The following is a 7,395-nucleotide window of genomic DNA, read 5'->3' as shown; positions in this document are numbered from 1 at the left end:
TGATTTAGATGCCCCCAGCTTTGTTGGAATCCAACTCCAGAATGTCCCTGCACCACCCTCTCCTCATACTGGTCCTCATATGGCTTTACTGCTTGAAAAATATTTGCCTGTTGTTCCTTGAACTTTCTAAATTCAGCTCTTCTAAATCCATACCTCTTACTTCCCTTACCAAGGGTAGGTTAGTCCTTATTACCATGTTTTCTCTCTACAAACACTAACATAAACCTCATCATATATACACCTAATTGTGGGGATTACTCTGGTCCTACGGAGATTAAGCTAACTCTCAGTTCACATGGGATCATAGTAAGGAGTGAGGTGGGGGAGAAATCAGAAGTTCTTACTGTATAGGCATAAAGTGTTTTACAAAGAGATAGGAAACAAAGGTGTGTTTCCCTGACATCTTGAAGATCAAGAGAGGAAGCACCTCAGATGCCTCTGCTCTGCTCTGCTATGGAGATAAGGGGGGCTAACTGAGATGGGTCCCTCCTAGCCAATGAGTTTCAAGTCTAACCTTCAACCAATATCCAGCTGCTTGACCATAATCACCATAACCATCTTCTTTCCAGTGAAGTGGGAGGGGAGACACTACTTCCATGGTTCTAACCTTCAAAATTTCTTGTTTGTATTATTGCAACAGCTTAACTGAACTCTTTATCTTCTCTTTTACCCCCTGAATTCATTCCCACACTGGCAGCCTGATCTTGGGTAAGCCCTTTCCTCTTTCTGATCCTCAGTTCCCTTGAGCTTAATAGAAGCTGGACTAAACAGTTTCTAATAGTTTATGCTTTCTTCCCATTTCCCACCCTTCTCTTTCCCAGGAGGCCAACCCCTCTTTCCATCAATTTCTTCAGCTTCCCCACCCTCAGGGCCCTTCCCTACTTGGACTCCTGTATGGTGTTCAGCCTTGACATTCCCACAAACAGTGCTCTGGCTCTCTCTGGCTCTCCTCTCTCTCTCTCTCTCTCTCTCTCTCTCTCTCTCTCTCTCTCTCCTCTCTCTGTACTGAGGCGGGGGTGGGGAGATTTTGACATGGGATGTGGGGAATGATACACAGGGGATTTCCACTTTCCAGAATGTATAATGAAAGCTGGAATCTCCAATCAACTTTCCCTTTCCCTTTAGGCACTTAGCCTAATTCCAGGCCCCTGTGGGATCTAGGAGAATATGAATGAGGGAATCAGTGAGTTCTTCAAACTTCTGGGAAAAAAGAGCCACGGCACTGTCAAATAATGTGATTGGCCGCCATAGCTACCCCTGCTGCTGAGGCTTTCTGAGGAGTGCTGTTCTTCCTCAGGTCAAATGCTCAGCTTGAAGAAATGGTTTGGGTAGGGAACTTTGTTTACCTTAGCAAACAACAATGGATCTTGGCAGCCATGAAAGAAACTGAGGAATATTGACTCATGGACACTCTTGAACTGGGAAAGCAGAGGAATAGGAAATAGGACTACTGATTCCTTAGCGCAAATGCAAGGCCAGTCTTTATGTAACCTGCTAGACTCATCTATTGTCCTAAGGAGTCTACTTCCTTTCTCATCCTTTTATTATGTCAAAGTAGTAAAGGACCTTGGAAGCCCAAAAGTCCAGCCCTTTCTTGTTACAGAAGGGAAAACTCAAGCCCAGAGAGGCGGAGCGACTTACCCAAGGCCACACAATTAGTTAAAGGCAAAACTACAACTAGAAGCCAGGTATCCTGACCATCCCTCTCAAATATCCTTTTCACTGCTCTAAGTTGGCTCATCATCCTGAAATATGTGGTGCTCTACCTCACAAAAAATATTCAGAACAACTGCCAGTGGATAGAAAAAAAGGCTATGCACAGCCACTCTCAAACTAAAACTCAGACTTAACCAGATACCTGCTACAGTCTAGAACACTGCTGTCCTGGGATTCTGTGACATTTTTCTGTGATTTTCTACTTTGTAGAAAATAGAAAGTAGAAAGGGTGATGGCACACACATCTCAAGGGAGTGGACTGGGGGTGCCTCTAACTTGGGAGAATCGTGGCCTTATCAGAAAGTGAGTATATCAATGACTGTGTTGAGGAGGAGCTAAAGGATCAAGACATTGATTTGAAGAAAGGGGAGACTGGAATTTGAAGAAAGGAAAGTAGTAGAGGATAGATATGTGGAAAAAGAGTCCAATTCTTATAAAAATGAAGATTGAGCAGGAGGGGGAGGAAATATGATGGGAAAAGGGATATAGAGTCCTACAAAAGAGAACAGATGAAGTGTTGGAACAGCTGAGGCAGCTTATCCAAGACAAGTTTTAGGAGGACATGGGATCTTCAGACCTCTGAGGAGTTGTGAGGGACAGCAGGGGATATTTGTGGCCCCAGGAAGCAGATGCGAGATCCACAGGCAGAAGCCACAGAGAAAAGGAGTTCAGATATACATAGGAAGAACTTTCTAAGAGTCATAGCTGTCTCTAGAGGGAATGGACACTTTTGATAGGTAGCGAGCTCCCCATCAGTGGAAAGTTGCAGTCAGGGGCTGCTTAAGTCTCTGCCAGGGTGCGGCCCAGGGTCTGGCTCTGCTTGGGGGTGGGGCCGCATGGCCGGGATGGCCCGGATGCGAAGGGCTAGGGGCTGTGAAGGAGGTGGGAGAGAGACAGGGTGGGCCTGGGTAGGGGATGGGAGCCCTCTTTGGGGCGTCCAGGCCCAGTCTGACCCCCACGTGGTTGGTGTGGCCGGCCAGGGCAGGGCTCCGCTGGGCGGAGCTAGGCAGGCCGCGGGTTGGGAGGCGGGCTCCAGGGCGGGAGCGGCGCGGAAGCTCGGCCACATAAAGGAGCGGGCGGCGCGACTGGGGTGGCTCTTTCCTGGGTGGGGTTTGTGAAGTCGTGGCCCGTTAGCAGGAAGCCGAGCAGTCGCCCCGACGCTAGCGAGGTGCCAATCCGAGCCCCCAGCCCCCTGAGTCCGAGCCGAGCGTACTGCGTGCTCAGCGCTGCCCGACAGCTCCTTGCCAAACTTCGCCAACTTCGCCGCATTTGCTGCCACCATGCCCAAGACGGTGAGTGCCGGGGTGGGCGCAGCCGATCCCAGGGGTTCTAGATGACCCCTGTAGCCCCCTGATGAAGGCTGGGGGCTTGGTCAACTACTCGCCCGCTCGGGACGCCGCGCCTCCGGCAAGGCCTGGGGTGGGAAGGAGCGGGAGTGGAGTCCTGATATGGCGCGCCCTCGGTTAGGGTGGTGGTGGGGAAAGTGATGTGGTCCTGTGCCAGACTTGTGGACTTGGCATGGCTGGCCTGGTTTTTAGTTTCCAGTTCCCTGTGTCTGGGATGTGACAGTAGGGAAGGCTTCCTTGGGGATCCAAGTTCTTCTCTTGTCCCTGACAGGCCATGGGCAGGGAGAGGGGGGAGAAGAATTTGGTCCAGAACATGTACCCCAGTCCAGGAATTGGCGCCTTTCTGGGGCAAGGCTGGCACTGTGTAGGAGGGCCCTTTGGAACTGTGAAGCAAGGAGGAGGGAGGAAGATGCTAAGGGTGGATCCCGCGCCCTCACTCATCTTTTCCACAGCCTCCCCAGGGAACTCCAGCTGTTTCCCACTAGGAGGGGAGAAAGAGTTGAAGAGGTGACACTTTGAGGCTTCTTGCTTTTACCTAAGAGCGCTAAAATTTAACTAGGTACGAGTCTGAGGGGAGGTCTGCTCTACTTCCTAGGGGAGAAGACTAGTTTCTTCCTCCCTTCCACTCGTTAAATCTCTTCCCATTACTTAATGGCTCTCTATCTCTTTCTGTTCCCTCTAGATTATTCTGCGAGGTGTGGGTTCTCTCCTGTGGGGCCACACCTTTTTAGAGTGGTGGTAGCTTTCAGGATCTGGTCTCCACCCCACTGTCTGAAGCCTCCTGGGAGTGCAGCTTAGGGGGGCCGGATGCCCGGGAGGGAGGGGCTTGAAGGGGTGTGCCTGAATAATGAGTCCTGCTTGCTTTTGTGCAAGTCATGCCAAATGGCTGCTGGAGCCCTTCCCTTGCCCAGGAAGGCCTGATGACCACCCCGGTTTGAGTCACTTAGGCCAAGCAGCTTCTTGGGCTGGCCTAGGCTATGCAGTTCTCTGGGAACCCTCTCCCTGGGACTGCCCAAGCCTTGTAGAGCTGAGATAGTGACTAGTAGCCTTGAGAAGGGCCAAGGGTCTCTGGATGAGAGGAACAAGGATCCAGTTCTTTGGATATGCGCTGAGCTTTGGTTGCACACTGTATTCTAGCCTTATTGCCAAGTCATTCTTGCCTTTCCAAAACCGTGTCCTTCAGAAACACCAAATTTTCAACAAATATTTGCTTCTACCATCTCTCTTTTAAATTGTTAATGGTTTTATGGCATGGGACTTTTCCACACTGCCCCCAAAAAAAAATCACACATGAAGTGAGAAAAAAATAGTTTCGAAAAGAGAGGGAAAAATACCTCACTGTCCCTGCCAACACAAAATCCTTCCGGGACCCTCTCCTTGGGTTTATCTCTCTGTAGTTGACTCCATGACTCCTCGACTCCTCATAAGGTGTGGTTTTGCCTAAATAGGTGGGTGGATCTCTGGGAATAGGCTATCCCATGACCTTTCTTTAGTGGCATTTCTCATTTTCAGTTCTGAGATATCTCACATTTTAACACAACTTGATGGGTCTGGAAATTGACTTAAAGTGGCCTTAACCATGCCATCTCAGTCAAAAGTGGCAAAGAAGATAGCATGGTGATTCTTTTCCTGGGTATGAAGAGAGACTAGAGTATGAGTTGTTTGAGGTCAAACCCTGGTTCACTGCATACCAGCTAGTAGCTTTAATGAAGAGAGAAAATTCCCTGTTCTCTGCTCCTTCTTCACTAGTGTGCTTTAGGCTATTTCTGGAGTATGACAGATAGGGAAGGGTAGTAGAAAAGTCAAATCCGTTCATTCATGTGAACCATGTCTACAGTCTGTTCAAGGTTGGTTTCACTTTTACAACCAATTGTCTCCCTCATTCAGCCTGACTCTGTTAAAACCTGTCCCTTCTGCACCCTCTCCTTGCCACTTCTAAGATTCTACTTCTAGTTGCTAGATTCTTATATCTGCTTTGGTAGCCAGAATGAAAACTTATTAACTGCCATCTATACTTTCTGATGATGATAAGACAGTTGCAAAAAAAAAAAAAAGTCTTTTTTCTTCTTACCCTGTTTAACTGTTTTTAGATCAGAAAGTCTTTGGGACACTCTTGGATTCCCTAAAAATACATTGTTTTGGATTTTCAAGGTGTCCTTGAATTTTTTGTTTGTTAGGGTTGAAAGGTTTCTTAACAACTGTCAATTCCAACTCGTTGTAGAAATGGGGAAACTGAGACCGACAGATAGGGAGGGACTGACCTAGAATAATGCAGCACGTCAATAGCAAAGCTGGGACTTGAATTTAGGTCTTAGTTAGAGGGTTAGTCTTGATAAAAACCTCTTCAGTTTGCTGAGTTTTTAGCCCTAACTCAACAGGTCAGGAGAAGGGTGATCAAGTAGTCATTGATGGGACCATCCATATCAGCAGACATAGAGCCCAGATCTTTGAAATATTTGAAGGCTTCTAGGTCTGTATTCAGCTAAACTTTAACAGGGGTTGTGTGGATTGTTTATTCTCCTGCCATTCCTAGCATTGCTTGAGCCACTCGAGTGGCACTAAAGGGGTACTTGGTGAATAGCAGGCAGAATCTCAGTCTTTTAACCCTTGAACTAGCCCTGCCTGCTGATTTCAGGGTGGGGCAACTGATCAGGAATGGAGGTTATGTGAGAGAAGTGTGACTCTTTGGATCCTGCATCTCTCTACTTCTTTGGTTCTCCAGTTCACCCGGCCCTTTGTGAAAGTGTAGATGATAGAGATAGAGCAGGAACCATCTTGGAAATTTCCTTTAGGTTTCTCCTTGAATAACCCTCTGGGAAAGGGGGCTGTTGGGGCAGGAGGGCCTTCATGGGATCCTTGAAGGCACCAACTAATCTATACTTTCTCATGTTAGGCTTGGAGAGGGGACAGTTACTCTGTGAGTGGGTGACAGAGATAGTATTGACCATTAGTCTGCTAACTCTCCATTATTCTCTAGCTGCCTGTAACAATAGCTTGTGTTAAGGGTATTCTTCTCTCTCTCGTCCTCCTCTCAGGAGACTGCTTTACTGAATGGTGCAGCTGGAAGGGACATTTAGAGGTCATTTGGTCTATCTCCTTGACTCCAAATCTAGTTCTTTTTGAATGAGATGACAGCTACATATATTCTAAACCTTGTTGCAATAGTGTGGCTTGGCAATGGTGTGTCTAGGTTCTTTTGTATCTTTCTGGGAGTCCCCCTCACTGGAATTTCTGGCCTCAAGATCCCCAGAGGGAAGAAGATCTGACTACCAACATTAGTGTTAGACCTTTCATGGCTAAAGTTACTGAAAATTGCCATCATTACTGGTTGGGAACAGTTTGTTTCTGATCTTTCAACGATAGAAATGAGTTTATCATGTACATCTTTCCTAACTCACAATCTTTTCTGCCTGCTATTCCACCCCACTCTTCTGTCCCCATAGGAAAAAAAAATGAGTACAAAGGTGGTCTCCTCTGGGGCAGTCTATTGGTCAAGTGAAGGAAGTGCTTATGTCATGATTGGCTGGCTTTACTGTTCATCTCTCCTCCCATTTCATGCTTGATAGAGCTGAAAAACTTTTCAATTCCAGATTCTGATTTGTGGTACAGGAATGGGCACTTAGAAGATTAGCTCAGGACTCCATTGATTTGGAAGGCGGGTGTTGGGAAGTGGCAAGCAACACTGATTTGAGAATTTTTCTTCTTTTCCTATATAAAAAGAACATCTTCTCTGTCCTCAGTAAACTAACCCAAATGAAGTAGGCCTTTAAGGCAAATGTCTTCTTCAGGCCCTCAGTCTGTCTAGCTTGTCATGAGGGAACTGTACTAGTAATAGGTATACTCTAGGGACTGTTCCAGTACTAATGTTCTTGAGACATCTTTCCTCAAAATTTGAGTGCCTTCTATGTACCATAGAAAGTTGAAGAGTACTTGCTAAAACGTATATTCTTGTCCTCGTAAACCTCTGGGGTGCTGTTTCTTCCTGGGTACTGAGTTCAGGATGGAGAGTTTCTAGCTTGAGAGTTGGTTTATTTCATTAGTAGCTCTGACAAGAACACTAGCATGGGTGTTCTCGCCATTTCTTCTTGAGTTTATGGAGGGGAAAGGACTATGTCTTTCCTTACAAATGAACAAGAAAGAAACCAAATAAGACTATATTATGAAGACTGTGGGTTGATTGAAGAGCTTCATATGAAACAGAAAACTTCATGGGTTTCCCTCCCTTTCTTCTCACTGCCTGCTGGGTAGCATAGACTCCTTGTAGTTTTACTGAAAATGAAAAGTCAAGAAGCTACTAGGTTATATTTCCAATTTCCTTTTAACCCCATGAGTA

This window comes from Pteropus medius, unplaced genomic scaffold, assembly GCF_902729225.1.
Source record: "Pteropus medius unplaced genomic scaffold, Ma_sr-lr_union100, whole genome shotgun sequence".
Lineage (NCBI taxonomy): Eukaryota > Metazoa > Chordata > Mammalia > Chiroptera > Pteropodidae > Pteropus > Pteropus medius.
This window is presented reverse-complemented; position numbering follows the sequence as displayed.